This window comes from Periophthalmus magnuspinnatus, chromosome 2 (assembly GCF_009829125.3).
Source record: "Periophthalmus magnuspinnatus isolate fPerMag1 chromosome 2, fPerMag1.2.pri, whole genome shotgun sequence".
Taxonomy (NCBI): Eukaryota; Metazoa; Chordata; class Actinopteri; order Gobiiformes; family Gobiidae; genus Periophthalmus; species Periophthalmus magnuspinnatus.
Window position 1 is genome coordinate 1,214,680 of NC_047127.1, and position 19,246 is coordinate 1,233,925.

At 40.9% G+C, this 19,246-nt stretch overlaps 1 protein-coding gene across 1 annotated transcript in view; it reads right to left on the minus strand.

Annotated features, from left to right (window-relative positions):
- The window catches only part of LOC117383973 (E3 ubiquitin-protein ligase Midline-1-like), an 85,234-nt gene extending 66,452 nt beyond the window's left edge, over positions 1–18,782 (minus strand). The window contains exon 1 of the mRNA XM_055227393.1: positions 18,723–18,782. The gene's annotated coding sequence lies outside the window, so the exon portion shown is untranslated. The remainder of the gene's footprint in view (positions 1–18,722) is intronic.
- Positions 18,783–19,246: the final 464 nt, after the last annotated feature.

Below are 19,246 nucleotides of genomic sequence, written 5' to 3' on the forward strand. Positions count from 1 at the left end.
TTGAAGTGATTTTCCTTGTGGGCTTTTGGAGTTTGGAGGAGTTAACTCGCGCAACATCACGAAATATGAACCTACTTTACTGCCAAAGTCTTAGCCAAAAGCGTGGCGTTTTAAGCCTGATGCATCGCTCTGACGGATCGAAGCGCCAAAGGGAAAAGGGAGTCGGAAGATTTATGGACAAGATGTAAGATTTTGTCAACTGGAAAACAAAACGCTGCCGTCGTGTTTTTGGATCGACGCGCGAAAAAAGTCCCATATCGCACAAAATGGACTCCTGTGAGGTTTAAGTCACGTTACTCCTCAAAAAACAGACCTGGAGTCGTGTTTTGTTTCATTCACATGTTTGAGTCGCACTTTATTATTCGTCTGTAACATCTACATAGATCAAAATGCGACGTTCCACCTTGTGATGTCATCAAGTGGTAGTTTTAAAGTGAACAGCTCCTTTTACCTTTAGTTCAGTCAAGATTTTAGTTCAATTCCACGTCTGAAATGATCCAAATGATTCTAGAAATGAAGGTGTGTGGAGTTTAAAAACACAGTGGAGCACTTCCTGTATCACCACACGATGACATCACAAGGTGGAACAGAGTGTTTTCAGCCTAAATCTGCAGGTTTGTGCGTTAAACATGTGAGAATGAAACAAAACACAACTCCAGGTCTGTGTGTGACGAGGAAACGACGTTAGAACAGATCAGAAGAAAGAGTAATATGGGCCTTTAAATAGAGTAATATGGGCCTTTAAATAGAGTAATATGGGCCTTTAAATAGAGTAATATGGGCCTTTAAATAGAGTAATATGGGCCTTTAAATAGAGTAATATGGGCCCTTTAAATAGAGTAATATGGGCCCTTTAAATAGAGTAATATGGGCCCTTTAAATAGAGTAATATGGGCCCTTTAAATAGAGTAATATGGGCCCTTTAAACACACTTGTATTATTTTGTTTACTTTATGAATAAATGTTTTGATTTGCTTGACACTGATGGCAAAGTTTACAAGTACTGCATTAGTATTAGTAGTAGCAGAAGTACACACAGAATAGTAGTAGTAGTAGTAGTAGTAGTAGTAGTAGTAGTAGTAGTAGTAGTAGTAGTAGTAGTAGTAGTAGTAGAACAACTTAAACACTAAAGGATCATTTTCACACAGATCTTTTCCAGTTTTCAGTCCCACTCCTGGTCGCTGGCACATCTTTGACCTCTAGGGGGCGTATTCTCTTGGGGTTCCTTCCATATTCCGGTTTACAGGGCCACCCGGACAGTACATAACAAATGTTCCGCCAATGAACTTTATGGTTTAACCGTCTCCACAGTTGCTTTACCTCTTTGTGATTTAAAAATGATTATTTTCAGAAGCCCACCCACGTACAGGACGCACTCGTGTGACTCCACATCCAGCTCGTTTACCGCAGTCGTTTGTTTTGTGCTAACTGACCTTTTCACGGCGGATTAACCTCAGATATGTTAAAATACTGCGTGTACTACTCATACTCATCCTCGTACTTGCATTGTGTTCGGTCGGGGGTGGGAGTAATCGAGTCTGTTGTTGTCGTCGTTCCCTGAGGTGCGTTTGGAAATATACACAGCGCGTCTAAAACGGGAGGCGACAGTTGTTTGCGGTTTGTGAGTCAGCGCCACAAATGGAGGTCAGGAGAGGAACGGAAATATTGTGATGTGCAGAAGGTTTGAAGAAACTAATAAGGAACACGAGACATGGAGCGGACGGAGGGAAACGTGGGACAAAATACAACTCAGCTGACGAAAATGTGTCGTTACGTTTTAAAGACTCGGTGATGATCATAAACTGAACAGTGATCCTTCGTTTATTGTGCAGGTCACGATCTAAAAATAATCTGTGAAGTATCAGCTTTAGTTTGTACAATTATTCTGTGTTTTTGTCTGTCAAACCCCTCACCACACACTTTATACACTTTATACACTTTTCCCACACACTCTTCCTTCGTCTTCCTTTTTCTCTTTTTCTTTCTTTCTTTTTTCTTTCTTTCTTTTTTCTTTTTCTTTCTTTCTTTCATTTTCTTTTTTCTCTTTCTTTATTCTTTCTTTCTTTCTATTTTTCTTTCATTTTCTTTCGTTCTTTTTTCTTTTTATTTCTTTCTCTTTCTTTTTCTTTCTTTCATTTTCTTTTTCTTTTTTCTCTTTCTTTCTTATTCTTTCTTTTTTCCTTCCTTCTATTTCTCTTTCTTTCATTTTCTTTCATTTTCTTTCTTTGTCTTTCTTTTTTCTCTTTCTTTCTTGTCTTTTTTTTTCCTCACCACACACTTTATACACTTTTCTCAAACACTCTTCCTTCGTCTTCCTTTTTCTCTTTCTTTCTTTTTTCTTTTTCTTTCTTTCTTTTTTCTTTCTTTCTCTTTCTATTTCTCTTTCTTTCATTTTCTTTCTTTCTTTTTCTTTCTTTCTTATCTTTTTTTCCCTCACCACACACTTTATACACTTTTCTCACACAGGCGTTAACATTTTCTCACATTTCTCTCTCGTTTAAACTCTCTCAAAGTTCAAACCAACATCCTCGCTCCTGATTGGCTCTTCGGTTGCTATGATACTCAGCTTCAAATTAGCCGCTAAAACCGCTAGCCTCGCTGAGCTTCATGTCGACCCGGACGCTGTGGTGACGTCGCACTCTCTCCACTTCTTTACAGTCTGTGGTTTTGATTTGACTTAAGGTTCAGGTCGTACTCGGGTAAAAATGTTCCACATCGTCAAAACCAATGAAAATATTTTGTCTGGAACTAAAATACCACAAAAATCTACGAATATTTGTGTTTTTAGACGGAGCCAGTTGGCACAAACTCTCCCCGCCGCCTCTCTGCTCCTGTCCAACTGTATCTCTCAGGGTTTTGCTGAGTATCGTTTAAATCCACACGGTTCTGTTCAGCTGCAGTGACAGACGGGGGTTTATTCTGCACTTTTCTCTTTAAATGTTCCGTTTATTTTGTCGTTTTGTGATTTTAATGTGTTTCTTGTTCTGTAAAACACTTTGAAACACTTTGAAAAGCAATTCGTACACAAAGTAATTCAAATAAACTTGCTTTGTTTTGCTAAAAATGAATAAATGTTTAAAAACGAAGCAGCGGACAGGGAGCTGTGGACGGGTCAGGGGTCAGGGGTCAGGGGTCAGGGGGTTAGTGTCAGACAGTGGACAGGGAGCTCACAACATTTTAAACACGACACAAATAAAATAAATACTTCACCAGAGACACAAGAGACAAGTTTGCGTCTCAATGCTAATGCTAATGCTAATGCTAATGCTAGTGCTAATGCTAAGGCTAACTTTGTGGCATAATAAATATCAAAACAACACCACAAACTGAATTATTCAACATTTTAAAATAACTGTGTACTGTTTATTTTAATTAATTTGAACTTTAAGGTTGTTTATTTGTATTTTTTTCTGATTTAAATAAAAGTGACTGTTAGCTTTGAGGCACATTTAGCTAGCTAGCGTGTTGTAATGCGTAGTTTTGCCACTTTAAGGTAAACAACCTCCTCTTAAGCGGTTTCTGAAATAAGTTTTTTTATCATTACTGCTTCCAATTTCATTTCCACGCTTCAGATATGGGTTTAAATTATGTATGCTAGCAATTTCATATCGATCAATTATTCAAATATGTACGTTTAATTTTTTATTTATTTATTTTTTAACGTTTGTGTGACCTCCGAGTGAACCCGAGCCCAAACTGCGACGGTGAAAGAGCCACATCATGAGGTCATCTCCCGTCACCCATAAGACACTCACTGCTAACGCTAATTTAGCAAAACAACCGCAGGCATGCCCAAATCGGTTAGCTACCCCCCACGAACGCGCACGCACACACACGAACCACACACGGAACACACACACGCGCAGAGACGAGCAGGCGGATGTCAGCTAGCATCATCATTAGCTGTCAGTTAGCCTAGCGTGTCCTCAAACTGTCACCGGGGAGACGTGTCCGGCCGTAGCAACAACAACTGTCACGCCAGGACCACGTCACGGCGACTGTTATTGATCTGATGCACTCGTTTTTTTCACAAATCGTCTTTTTAAACGTTTAAAATGACACAAAACTGAAACTTGTCGCTTTAAGTCGTGTTATAATGTCGTTGTGCGTCAAAAACAGACCTGGAGTTGTGTTTTTGTTTCATTCACACAAGTTTGAGTCACACTTTATTATTAGTCTGTTACATCTACAAAGATCAAAATGCGACGTTCCACCTTGTGATGTCATCAAGTGGTAGTTTTCAAGTGAACTCCTCCTACTTTTACCTTTAGTTCAGTCGAGATAAGAGACAACTCCAGGACTGAAATGATCCAGATGATTCTATAAATGAAGGTGTGTGGAGTTTAAAAACACAGTGGAGCACTTCCTGTATCACCACATGATGACATCACAAGTTGGAACAGAGTGTTTTCAGTTAAAAATCTGCAGGTTTGTGTGTTAAATGTGGGCCGTTTAAATAGAGTAATATGGGCCCTTTAAATAGAGTAATATGGGCCATTTAAATAGAGTAATATGGGCCCTTTAAATAGAGTAATATGGGCCGTTTAAATAGAGTAATATGGGCCGTTTAAATAGAGTAATATGGGCCATTTAAATAGAGTAATATGGGCCTTTAAATAGAGTAATATGGGCCTTTAAATAGAGTAATATGGGCCCTTTAAATAGAGTAATATGGGCCTTTAAATAGAGTAATATGGGCCATTTAAATAGAGTAATATGGGCCCTTTAAATGGAGTAATATGGGCCGTTTAAATAGAGTAATATGGGCCCTTTAAATAGAGTAATATGGGCCCTTTAAATGGAGTAATATGGGCCGTTTAAATAGAGTAATATGGGCCTTTAAATAGAGTAATATGGGCCCTTTAAATAGAGTAATATGGGCCATTTAAATAGTGTAATATGGGCCTTTAAATAGAGTAATATGGGCCCTTTAAATAGAGTAATATGGGCCCTTTAAATAGAGTAATATGGGCCTTTAAATAGAGTAATATGGGCCGTTTAACTACGTTCAAATCCATCTCATATTATTTCAGTTTTAGTGTCAGTTTTTCAGAGTAAACTCACAGAATGTCCCTGCGGGGCCACCGTACCACATGAACACTTCAAATTCAAAGTCACTGTTGCTATGAATTATGGGTAAATCTTGGCAAAGCTCTAATTACCGTCGTGTTGAAACAGCAGATCTCCAGTGGTCACTCATACAGAAACATACAGACACGTTTATGTTCACGCTAACACGCTAACACGCTAACACGCTAACACGCTAACACGCTATTTCAGGCGTCGCTACTTTATCTATAAATATTCTCACCCTGAGCTGGAGCTGCCAAACTGCATCGTGGGTAATACGACCGAGACTTATTCTTGGTCAGTGGTTATGAAATGTGAAGCCAAAGTCAAACTGTTAAAGAACAAAGGAAGAGGAGGAGAAGAGGAGGAGATGGAGGGGCTGAGGAGGCTGACGGTTCTGCTGCTGCACAGAGACAATTGAAATGACAAATGACAATATGAAGGGGAGAGAGAGTGCATTTTATGAACGGTTTAAGCAGAGGTGATTGGATGAGGGTTTAAAGAAGTGTTCTCTGATTGGCTGTGAGTCTAAGGACGTGTTCTCTGATTGGCTGTGAGTCTAAGGACGTGTTCTCTGATTGGCTGACAGTTACAGACCCTCCTCCGGGTTGAATTTACACAATTTATCCACTGACTCACAGGTTGGCGGTTCAAGTCCAGCTCTCACAGATAAACACTGTTGTTGTGTCCTCGGGCAACGCACTTAACCCTGATATATAAAAATATGACTTTACCATAACTTTAATCAACATTTTAACTTGATAATCGCCCTTTACGTTGCTTTTAGTGACACACCGCACAAATAAAAGTGTTTTATATCATTTTATATTTAAATGTCTATAATAGAAGTGTTAAAATAGATTAGCGACAATAAATATAGACGAGAAAGTTTAACGTCCGGTCAGTGAATCCCCCGACCGTTTACCTCCTGTGTCATGTGACGTGGACGAGTTTAAGACGTTTAAAACCCCACAGTCCGACATGTGAAATGAAAATAATGAGACTAATTAAATAACACATGGAACTCATTTAAATGTTTTATTATAATCAGATTGTTACATAAAACACTAACGATCAGTATTTTTTATGCGTGAAGCGTCTCAAAGGAATCAATAAATCTGCAACAATCGATCGTTCAAATAAATCAGATCTGTAAATGGTAAACGGTCACATTTTTATATAGTGTTTTTCCACTTCCTGTATCGCCACATGATGACATCACAAGGTGGAACAGAGTGTTTTCAGCCTAAATCTGCAGGTTTGTGCATTAAACATGTGAGAATGAAACAAAACACAACTCCAGGTCTGTGTGTGACGAGGAATATGGGCCCTTTAAATAGAGTAATATGGGCCTTTAAATAGAGTAATATGGGCCTTTAAATAGAGTAATATGGGCCTTTAAATAGAGTAATATGGGCCTTTAAATAGAGTAATATGGGCCTTTAAATAGAGTAATATGGGCCCTTTAAATAGAGTAATATGGGCCTTTAAATAGAGTAATATGGGCCCTTTAAATAGAGTAATATGGGCCTTTAAATACATTCAAATCCATTATAATTGCAGTTTTAATGTGGCTTTAATAAGTTTATCCCATAAAACTTCGGTTTTATCATCAGTTTCAGAGTCAAAACACATAAAGCACCTGCAGGGCCCGCTATGAATTATGGGTAAATCTTTAACAGTTGAATATTTGAATAAATCAGTGCATTAATCTGATTTAAGTCACATTTTTACACAGCACTTTTCCATTTTCAAGACTCAAAGCTCTTTATAACTTTATTTAAACTTGTTTGAAACGTCTTCCTGTTCAAATTCATATTATATCCTTTTTTTTTCTTGTATTTTTTGTTTAATTTCTGGCGCATACAGACGTTTTTTGCACATGGGGCAGCGTCTGTGCGTAAACAGAGTCACACTATAAACAGTTACTCTGGATTTTTTAAAATAAATCACTTTTGTTCGTCGCCGAGATGATTCCAAGAAAGTTTTATAAGCGATGCCAAGTCGTCCTGAGAATAAACGACGGACAGATTTATGTAAAGTGTGTATAAACATAGAAGAAGAGCAGAAAACGCCACAATCGCACGACAGCAGCCCGTGTTTACTTCTCTCTGACGTGTGTTTTCGTACCGTGCGATTTATGGCGACTCGTTGTGTTAATTTATCTTCTGTTTTATATTTTTCTCTCTTCCAGTCCTTGTTTGGGATCGTGTCACGTTAGCGAGCATTTGTACGACGCCAACGGTGATTCGCGCTAAGCTAGCCGCCGCGTTAACCCTTCGCTTTGTTTTACGTTTGAAGCTCCGCCCCCCCGCCGTGCGCCCGTAACTTATGACGCGTTTTAGGCGAAGTTTGGCGGCAGAATTAAAGCGCACGTGTCGCTGTTCGGAGTTTCAAGGTCCGAGGTGTTATTTTAAAACCAGAGACGGCGGCGAAAGAGGCGAGAAAAACATGAGGACGAAGCATGAATAAGAAATAAAGAGAAAGACACGTCCTCTGCTCCTGGAGGAGGAGGAGTGAGGTCTGTGGTAATGGTCCTGGTTTAGTCCTGGTTTAGTCCTGGTTTAGTCCAGGTTTAGTCCAGGTTTAGTCCCAGTTTAGTCCTGGTTTAGTCCTGGTTTAGTCCCAGTTTAGTCCCGGTTTAGTCCCGGTTTAGTCCCAGTTTAGTCCTGGTTTAGTCCACGTTTAGTCCTGGTTTAGTCCCAGTTTAGTCCCGGTTTAGCCCTGGTTTAGTCCTGGTTTAGTCCTGGTTTAGTCCCAGTTTAGTCCCAGTTTAGTCCTGGTTTAGTCCACGTTTAGTCCTGGTTTAGTCCAGGTTTAGTCTCAGTTTAGTCCTTGTTTAGTCCTGGTTTAGTCCTGGTTTAGTCCAGGTTTAGTCCAGGTTTAGTCCTGGTTTAGTCCCGGTTTAGTCCCGGTTTAGTCCCAGTTTAGTCCCGGTTTAGTCCTGGTTTAGTCCCGGTTTAGTCCTGGTTTAGTCCCAGTTTAGTCCTGGTTTAGTCCACGTTTAGTCCTGGTTTAGTCCCAGTTTAGCCCTGGATTAGTCCCGGTTTAGTCCAGGTTTAGTCCAGGTTTAGTCCTGGTTTAGTCCCGGTTTAGTCCAGGTTTAATTCTGGTTTAGTCCCAGTTTAGTCCAGGTTTAGTCCTGGTTTAGTCCCGTTTTGTTTATAGTATTTCTTGAACTTTCTAAAAACATCTTCTCAGGTAAATGGTAGAAAATAATAAAACAAAATAATTTTGCCATAATTTCCAAAACAAATTATCTAAAAAATATATTTTATAAACCAACCAATGTTTTTTTTTTTTTTTTCCAACTCTAATTTTTGATCTATGAGGTCAACAGTTTGGAAATAAACTGTTACTCGCTGCCAAAACCTCAAGGCAAACTCTAAATTTAGCCGATACTTTACTTTTCTGACCCCAAACGTGGATATGGAGCGACCGCGGGGCAGGACTCGAACTGCGCACCCCATGGTTAGAGGTTACACATCTCTCGAGGAAAAAGTCCAGTCCAGCTTTTTCTTTCTTTGAGGTTTATTTCTGCAGAACAAAACGAGAGCGTCTGTGGATATTTACACGAAATCTGTGCCGGAGAAAACACGTTGAACGCAAACGGACGTAAATATTTGATCGTTTATGGCGTTTAGCGCAAAGAAAGACGCTAAGAAGTGAATCGCGTTAAATATAAAATCTATTAATTAAGTTTCAGTGAATGAACTTTTATTATTTCTCTGTTTTTCCCTCATTTCCGTCGTAAAAACTGTTCACATTTAGACTTTTTTAACGTCTAAAAAGATGCGACCGAACCTCAGACTTCGCCGCGTGACCTCAGACAAAATGGCCGCCCGGGTTTGAAAATGTCACACCTTCACATTTAGAAATAATTAAAAGCTTTAACGAGCTGCGTCTAAGTCATTTATAATTCACTAATGTCTCCTGCAGCGTCGCCCCCGACATCCAGAACAATTATCGTCGGATTAAGTTTGAAAATGGACCAATTGTACGACTTTTTGCGCGTCGTTCCTCCCTGGTATTTAACGACGCTGCTCCTGTGTCGTGTTTTGTGTTTGTTTTGTGTTTGTTTTGTGTTTGTTTTGTGTTTGTTTTGTGTTTGTTTTGTGTGACGTTCTTTGTTTCAGCTCGTTGTTTTAAATCTGCTGTTCTTTCCGTACATGGCGCCCTCTGCTGGTGAGGCAACAGCGGCTCAGTGGGTAGAGCTCCACATAAACGTCACTGATCGAGCGTTTACTTTACGGTTGCTAGGGAACAATTACAGAATTACACAAAAAATTAATAATAAAATGGTCTTTTTTCTAGTAAAACTTTAAATATAATTAAAGTTACTATTGAAATAAAATAAATTGTAAATAAAATCAGATCTTGTTTGACAAAAGTCGTGTGGACGTTTCTGCACCACACACCGCGGTGCAGCCCGAGGCCCTGCTGTGTCTAAAGCGCTGACATTTACCTCCAACATGGCCGACCTCCCCCCGACCTCCCCCCGACCTCCTCCTCCTCCTTCTCCCCTTCTACTCTGCCTCCATTCCATTCTTTCTCCTCTCTCTCCTCCATCTTCCTCTCCCCTTCTTCTTCTTCCTCCTCCTCTACCTCCCTTCTCTCCCCCTTCCTCCTCCCTCCTCCTCCCTTTTCCTCCTCCTCTCTTCCTTCCTTCTCCTCTCCTCCACATCCTCCTCCTTTCTCTCCTCCCTCCTCCTCCTCTCTCCTTCTCCTCTTTCCTCCTCTCTCCTCCTCTAACAGTTTCACTTCCTCCTCCTCCTCTCTCCTCCTCCTCTCTCCTCCCCTCTCTCCTCCTCCTCTCTCCTCCTCTGACAGTTTTACTTCCTCCTCCTCTCTCCTCCCCTCTCTCCTCCTCCTCCTCCCTCCTCCTCTCCTCCTCCTCTCTCCTCCTCCTCTCTCCTCCTCCTCTCTCCTCCTCTAACAGTTTCACTTCCTCCTCCTCCTCCTCTCTCCTCCTCTGACAGTTTTACTTCCTCCTCCTCTCTCCTCCCCTCTCTCCTCCTCCTCCTCCCTCCTCCTCTCCTCCTCCTCTTCCTCTCTCCTCCTCCTCTCTCCTCCTCCTCTCTCCTCCTCTCTCCTCCTCCTCTCTCCTCCTCTCACAGTTTCACTTCCTCTCTCCTCCTCCTCCTCCTCTCTCCTCCTCTGACAGTTTTACTTCCTCCTCCTCTCTCCTCCCCTCTCTCCTCCTCCTCCTCCCTCCTCCTCTCCTCCTCCTCTTCCTCTCTCCTCCTCCTCTCTCCTCCTCCTCTCTCCTCCTCTCTCCTCCTCCTCTCTCCTCCTCTCACAGTTTCACTTCCTCTCTCCTCCTCCTCCTCCTCTCTCCTCCTCTCACATTTTCACTTCCTCCTCTCTCCTCCTTCTCTCTCCTCTCCTCCTCTAACTGTTTCACTTCCTCCTCCTCTCTCCTCCTCTCTCCTCCTCCTCCTCTCCTCCTCCTCTCCTCCTCTCACATTTTCACTTCCTCCTCTCTCCTCCTTCTCTCTCCTCTCCTCCTCTAACTGTTTCACTTCCTCCTCCTCTCTCCTCCTCTCTCCTCCTCCTCCTCTCCTCCTCCTCTCCTCCTCTCACAGTTTCACTTCCTCTCTCCTCCTCCTCTCTCCTCCTCCCCTCTCTCCTCCTCTTCCTCCTCCTCCTCTCTCCTCCTCTCCTCCTCTCTCCTCCTCTCACAGTTTCACTTCCTCCTCTCTCCTGTTGTCGCCTCGAGCTTGAGCAGAACCTGTTTCTATTGTTTTCTGAGCTGCACAGATAAATCGTGACCTGAAGGGGGCGATCAATACGGCGCCTGCAGCATTTTACAAACAGAGAGTTTAAAGAGTCCGTGTCCAGAACAGGACGATCCATACGGCCATTAGCGCCGCTCTGTTATTCTGTCACAGAGTCTCCGGCTCTGGACGGTTTGGGACAAAGTTCTAACGAGACTCTTCGTTAACGAGACTCAAAATAAACGATCTGTTAACGCTAACAGGAGCGACCTCGGGGACAGAAGGACCTGATTTGTCTGTTATTAATGTTCATATCTTGATTTACAGACACAATAGTGAAATAAAAACCTGTTAACGTCACTACTTCCTGTTAACGTCACTACTTCCTGTTAGCGTCACTACTTCCTGTTAGCGTCACTACTTCCTGTTAGCGTCACTACTTCCTGTTAACGTCACTACTTCCTGTTTACTGTCACTACTTCCTGTTAACGTCACTACTTCCTGTTACCGTCACTACTTCCTGTTAACGTCACTACTTCCTGTTTACTGTCACTACTTCCTGTTAACGTCACTACTTCCTGTTACCGTCACTACTTCCTGTTAATGTCACTACTTCCTGTTTACTGTCACTACTTCCTGTTAACGTCACTACTTCCTGTTAACGTCACTACTTCCTGTTACCGTCACTACTTCCTGTTAGCGTCACTACTTCCTGTTACCGTCACTACTTCCTGTTAACGTCACTACTTCCTGTTAACGTCACTACTTCCTGTTACCGTCACTACTTCCTGTTAGCGTCACTACTTCCTGTTAACGTCACTACTTCCCGTCCAATTTTATCTCTATGTTTTAGCAGAATCTCGCAAAAATTAATAAATTCTGTTAATAGATGCTGTTGTTCTCTATTTTATTCTTATTTTTGTAACTTGTCTTTAAAGATAAAATGTCTGTTCTTGGTCTTGGATTTTGTAAAATAAATTTCCCCAAAAATGTGATTTATATATGTTTTTTTCTTCAATATTATGCATTTTTTTGGCTGGTGCGACTTAAATTCCAGAGCGACGTATAGTCCGGAAAATACGGCAACTTAAAATCTGTCAACTGGGCAAAAAGTTTTATTACAATATTTAATCCCAAAAGCAAAATTTGTCATGTCAAAACAAAAATGTCTGTTCAAAATGCTGCAAAAAACTGTGAATCATGAAAGTTGTGTGTTTTTTTCTTTATTATTATGCATTTTTTTGGTGCGACTTATACTCCAGACGCTGTACAGTCGCTGGTTGACGCTCATTTATCGCCGTTTTGGTTATTTTTTCTTTAGCCGGTTGCAGTTTCTTCGGTGACATCTCATTAAACTAAGTAAATATCCAAACTACACATTTTCCGAGGTAGTTTTCAGCCTTGCGTTCCCTTGCGTTCCCCTCTCCATCTTCCTTCTTATCTTTTCAACCCAATCCATTCTTTTCCGCCTGAATTTGACCAAGTCCAGACGCTGCACAAACAAAAGAGGAGTTTGATAAAGTGCTCGGAGCTAAAGGGATTTGTCAAAGGGGGCGCCGCGTTGCAGAATAAGCATTTCTCCAACTTTAAAACGTGCGAGGTGATTAAAGTGTGCGGCCGACCATGGCAACATCATTTGTAACGGAACACTCGAGCTAGCGTCAGAACAACACGCGCGGAGATGGATTTATGTGGACGAAATGCTGCGTGTACAAAGCTAACGTTTGACTGGAACTGCAGATCAAGGAAAGAACGGAGATTTGGTTTGATTGCGCGAGTAACGGTGAAAAAGTATTTGTACGAAAACGTCGCAGATACATCGATACACCAGAGTACGCAAACATCGGGAACAAGGGTGTTAAGTGTCTTGCCCAAGGACTCAACAGTGTTCAGTTGTAGGAAGTCGCGGTAGTTGGAATCGCACTGGTCTCGATTCGACGGTTGCGCACTTCGAAGTACCGTTCGAAGTACCCAGCCGACGAAGGGTACTCCTCCGTCAACCGCAAAGACCGTGTCGAAAATGGGACGGATCTACACCCGCGGCGCGTACGTCAACCGCTGTCTGTGTGCGTACGTTACGTCGCCTAGCAACCGTGACGGAAGTTTTACGTTTAATTCTTTTATTTTTCATAGAAGAAGAGTCGAGGTGTCGTCGTTGCCGCCGTTTATTTCAGTTTAGAACGAAGGAAGTGAGGAATTAAGATTAAAGGTGATTTTTTTCCTCCAAATTGTAGCGAGTTTTACGTAACTTTAAGAAAATATACGTCGTTTCTTTCGTATACAGAAGTGCGCGACGTCTGCTCGGATGCTCACTTCGTTCACGGTCGATCTCCACGGAAACGCGAGGCACGTTAGTCGGGCCGCGTTCGTCGGAAGTGACGCAAGTGTCCGTCAAAGTGTAAAACCGACGGATTGAGACACGCCCACTCACTGTTTCGACCAATGATGTTCGTGTCCAGAGCAGGATTTGAACCGCTAACCTTCGCATCTGTGGGCAAATACTCAACCAACTGAGCCACTAGTTGTCGGGATGTTCATTGTGTCACATTTTTAGCGTTGTAAACAAATAAAAAACACTCTGAACGCACCAAACCACACTTAAAAAAAAGTCCATTTTATAAAGACGTGGTTTACACTGATCTGCAAATGGGACTCGCAGACTTCCCTCACCCCAGACACCTCCTCCAGCTCCTCCGATGGGACCCCGAGCCGTTCCCAGGACACATATAAGTACAAACTGTCGATTATAATGGAGTTTACAAAGTCCAGGTCTACGTTGGACCTGCTTATATCAAAGATTATTCGATTATGTTCGATATTTTTAATACGGCTCATTTTAAAAAGTCACTGCAACTTATACAACGATCAGAAAGTGGTAGAAAAAGTACTTCATTCTGTTACTTCATTCTTTATACAGCAGTGGTTTCCAAAAAGTTTTCAAAGTTACGACTTCTCAACATCGTTCTGAACTTTCACTTTCATGATATTCAAAACGAGCCGAGCTTTGGGCGAGTTTGGCTCCAGAAAATGGCGCAAAATTTGGATATTTTGTAGTTTTGAGTTTATACTTGTACATAATTATATATCATTATAAACTAAAGTACACCGGTGTATTAGTAGTATTAGTACAGTGGACAGCAGTAGAAGTAGTACTCAGTTTTGTTTCTTAAGTAAAAGTAAAGACACTGAAGCAGAAAAAAGTAAAAGTATCACATGAAAAAACTACTTAAGTAAAAGTATTAAAGTATCTGTTTAAAAATGTACTTAAAGAGTCAAAAGTAAAAGTATTTCTCACATAGTTTGAGTCTTTTAAAGATTCAAATGTGGTGAATTCGATAAAGATTTGAGTTGAATTTGTTCAACAGAAACAATTTAAAGTTTTTTTTCTGCTTTTATTTTATTTTATTTTATTTTTTTGTTTTGTTCAAATTATGTTAAAAATAAACCATCAGCCTTTTCAGCAGGTTTCACATAAAAAAATAAATAAATAAATATATAAATAAATAAAATAAAAAATAATGAATTAAATAAAAATAAAATTAAAAATAAAAAATTAAATAAAATAATTAAAAAACAAAATAAACACATTTACATTTCAGTCCAGTTTAAAAATGTAGTGGAGTAGAAAGTACAGATACTGCTCTGAAAGTACACACAGTACTTACACAGTACATGTAAGTAAACATTTGAGGTAAGGACTTTATACTTTTACTTGGTCACATTCCATCGTTGCTGTCTCGTTTAATTCATCTGAACGAGCAGATTCCGCAGTGTTTCTTTATGATTCAGATTAACAACTAGCAGCTCCTTTTCCAAACACGAGCACTGCGTTAGCGTCAGTGTTAGCGTTAGCGTGCTAGCTCACCACATTCTCTCTTTCATTTTCTCTTTCAATTCCTCCAAAAACCCGACATCCACCTCCCCCTGAACCAACACCAGCCCCGTCACTTTTGTTTACTTTTGTCACAGACCAACAAAACACCCACGGATCAATTTGCCCGGCTCCTCATTAGCGATTTGGAACGGAACCATCGCCATCGTTCCGGCGCTTTCCCCCCGTCTCGCGTTTGTGCGTCGCCGTTATGAAGTGACCTGATTTACATTAGAACTGCTGAGCGAGTCAGAACCGCGGCGTGTGAAGTCGGCCACGGCGGCGTAATGAACGGGCTCGCGGGGAACGCTTTGAGCTCGTGCGAACAAATCACAGATCACAAATCACTCCTCGCTCCACCTGGAACAACCGGCTCCCTGTAATTAGGAAAACCCGGATTTCCTGGAATGATGTCACAGCCTCCGTGATCAGAGAAAGAGAATGAGCAGAGGAATACTTCAACTAGAGGAAGAGAAAGACGGCAGCGCTTATTATTACTGCTACTAGTACTACTACTACTACTACTACTACTACTACTACTACTACTACTACTGCTACTGCTACTACTACTACTACTACTACTGCTACTGCTACTGCTACTACTACTACTACTACTACTACTACTACTACTACTTCTACTACTACTACTACTGCTACTGCTGCTACTACTACTGCTACTGCTACTACTACTTCTACTACTACTACTACTACTACTACTACTTCTACTACTACTACTACTTCTACTACTACTACTACTGCTACTACTGCTACTACCACTACTACTACTACTGCTACTACTACTACTGCTACTACTACTACTACTACTACTGCTACTGCTGCTGCTGCTACTGCTACTACTACTACTACTACTACTGCTACTGCTACTACTGCTACTACTGCTACTGCTACTACTGCTACTACTGCTACTACTACTACTACTGCTACTGCTACTACTACTACTGCTACTACTACTACTGCTACTACTGCTACTGCTGCTGCTGCTACTGCTACTACTGCTACTGCTACTACTGCTACTACTACTACTGCTACTGCTGCTGCTGCTACTGCTACTACTGCTACTGCTACTACTGCTACTACTACTACTGCTACTACTGCTACTGCTACTACTGCTACTACTGCTACTACTACTACTACTGCTACTGCTACTACTACTACTGCTACTACTACTACTGCTACTACTGCTACTGCTACTGCTGCTACTACTACTACTGCTACTACTGCTACTGCTACTACTGCTACTACTACTACTACTGCTACTGCTACTACTGCTACTACTACTACTACTACTACTGCTACTACTACTACTGCTACTACTGCTACTGCTACTACTGCTACTACTACTACTGCTACTACTACTACTGCTACTACTGCTACTGCTACTACTGCTACTACTACTACTGCTACTACTGCTACTGCTACTACTACTACTACTTCTACTACTACTACTACTGCTACTACTGCTACTACCACTACTACTACTTCTACTACTACTACTACTGCTACTACTACTACTACTACTACTGCTACTGCTACTACTGCTACTGCTACTGCTACTACCGCTACTACTACTACTACTATCGCTACTACTACTACTACTATCGCTACTACTACTACTACTATTACTACTACTGCTACGACCAATTTGTACTGGAAAAAATCACGCACACGATCACTTCCTGTCCGGAGCGCGGCGGCGGTGGCTAGCAGGTTTAGCTATGTCCATACATATAAACAGTCTACGGTTTAAACTTTATTTCTTGTCGACTTTTTTCCATGGATTTACACATTTACATTCGGATAAAGGCTCGTTTTGTCACTACTACCACTAATACTTCTACTACACCGTTTCCCATCGTCCTCGTGCAGTATTCTGGCGTCGGGACAGAGCTGGTTTGTGTATTCCGAGTACAAACACATTCATCGATTCCTGCCTTTGCCCTGACAGCGACTCGGACTTTGGGATAATCAAACAGCCAATTAAAGAGCGCGGTGTTTGTTATGCGCGGCGCTGTGCTAATCTACTGCAGACTAAGCTCTTTTGGATCATTTCGCCTCTGTCAGTATAAAGTGAAGTCAGTGTTTGGACAGTTGTGCGGGACTTAATTAATACCACATTGTTTGGATCGATATCGTTTCGGGGGCTGGGACAGATTGGATTGACTGGACTCGTGTTGCCAAATAAAGAATGAAATTTCGTTCTGTTCTTTTTGGCTTTTGTTCAAGGTCACAAAAAAACAATGAAATGAGTTTTGGTTTCAGATTTTTTGCTGTATCCGAAGTTTTATCCTCAAAAATAGTATGAAAAATAGACGTGAATTGGTACATACCTCACCTTCAAGACTCAAACGCAGACTGTTTATATAAATTGATGTAGCTAACATGCTAGCCGCCGCCGCGCTCCGAACAGGAAGAAATCGTGTGCGCGTTTTTTTCCATTACAAATTGGTCACTGTTAAAACTGATAAAGTAAGATAACAGTTTTTATTTATTTACGTTCTTATTCATTACCGCGGTATAATATGGATTTCAAAATGGCGGACACGACTAGACAGAACGAGACACATCGCTGAAGTAAATCCAGACGATAAACGATAAAATTGAAACGTTTACACTAAACTTAAAACACAAAAACTGTTATAAATCTACAATACTGTTCAAAATCATGAGCTGCAAGAAAAAAAACAAAAAACATCAGAATGAAACAGTTTAGTCGTCAGTTTCGGTCAGACAAGTTAGTTATTCAAACTTTTACGAACATAGCTAACATGCTAGCGGCTACGTCCCAAACAGGAAGTGATCATGGGCTTAAATATTCATATTAACCCTCTACATGATCCTGAGGTTTTTATTTTGAGTTTATTTTTTCAATTTTTTTTCTTTTTTTTTAAAGTTATTTTGAGGTTGTTGTTTTTTGGGTTTTTTTTTTCACTTTTTTGTTATTTTGTGTTTTGTTTTTTTTGTTATTTTGAGTTTAATTTGATTTTTTTAACTTTTTGTAATTTGGAGGGGGGTTTTTTGTTGTTTTTTTGTTTAGTTTTTTAGTTATTATTGTTATTTATTAATTTTTGATTTTTTTAAATTTATTTTGAGTTTATTTTTTGTTTTTTTCTCTGTCTCTGCTGCTTCAGACTCATTTTGGTCTTAAATGTTCATATTAACCCTCTACGTGATCCTGAGGTTTTTATTTTGAGTTTATTTTTTCAATTTTTTCTCTTTTTTTCTTTAGTTATTTTGAGGTTGTTGTTTTTTTTAGTTTATTTTTTCACTTTTTTGTTATTTTGTGTTTTTTTTTTGTTTGTTTGTTTTTTTGTTATTTTGAGTTTAATTTGATTTTTTTTTTTTACTTTTTGTAATTTGGAGGGTTTTTTTGTTTTTTAATTATTATTGTTATTTAGTTAGTTATTAATTTTAGATTTTTTTTTTATTTATTTAGATTTTTTTGTGTGTTTTTTTTTGTGTTTTTTGTCCCCTCTCTCTCTGTCTCTGCTGCTTCAGACTCATTCTGGTCTTAAATGTTCGTATTAACCCTCTACATGATCCTGGGGTTTTTATTTCACTATTGTGTCTGTAAATCAAGATCTGAACATTAATAACAGACAAATCAGGTCCTTCTTTCCCCGAGGTCGCACCTGTTAGCGTTAGCAACAGGTTTGATTGACAGCGTTGCTAAGGAAGGAAGAAAGGGGCGTAACCTTCAACATCCTCGCTCCTGATTGGCTCTTTGGTTGCTACGATACTCGCGCGGTTGGAATTACAAATCAGAAACTCTGCTCTAAATTAGCTGCTATAACCGCTAAAGATTGATTACGTAACTTTTCTGACAGAGCTTCCACTACCTGCTTGTTTCTATTTTTGATTTATTCATTCACAGCTCTTAAAACTTTGCACGCCTCTCCACAAATCCGACTCGTGACATGACCCGGTGTTATATCTGCCCGTCTCCACGAAGTTAGCTAAGTTTAACGTCATACTGTGGAACATTCTAAGCAAACCAAACAGCGTCTCCGTGGCGACAACACTTTGGCAGACACAGAAAAAGTTACCTAGCGCGTCTTTACATCCCGGTTCATTCAACGAGCCGCCGTGTCGTCCCAGGACTTGGCGCCGTCGCTCTGCCCCGTGGAAAAAAAAAAAAAAGACAGATCCAAGATGGCCGACGCTCTTCAGTCCATTCTATTCCGGACACAACGAGCCACTCCACAGATTCACGCTCCATGTCGTCCCCGAGTGTCCCCGTCTCGCTCGCCTTTGTCCCAGTCGGCGTAAACACTCCCGCCGCCATGTTTGGTCACCCACAGAACTAAAGAGCCCATTCACGCCTCGCCGGCCCCTCGAGGCGCCGCGACAACCAGCGAGTCGTTAATCTCACCTCGCGTCTTTCGCTCTATTCAACGCTATTATTCCCGGTTGTTGGTTTAAGAGTTGAAAATGGCGGCGGGCCAAACGGAGGGAGCGTGAACGCCAAAGCTCGTGGGAGAATGGGGGATTTTACAGCGGCGTGTAAGAATTTGGCGAAGTTTGAAAACGAGCGGAGACGTTGGCGCAGGGAGAAGTGCGAGCGCCCGCT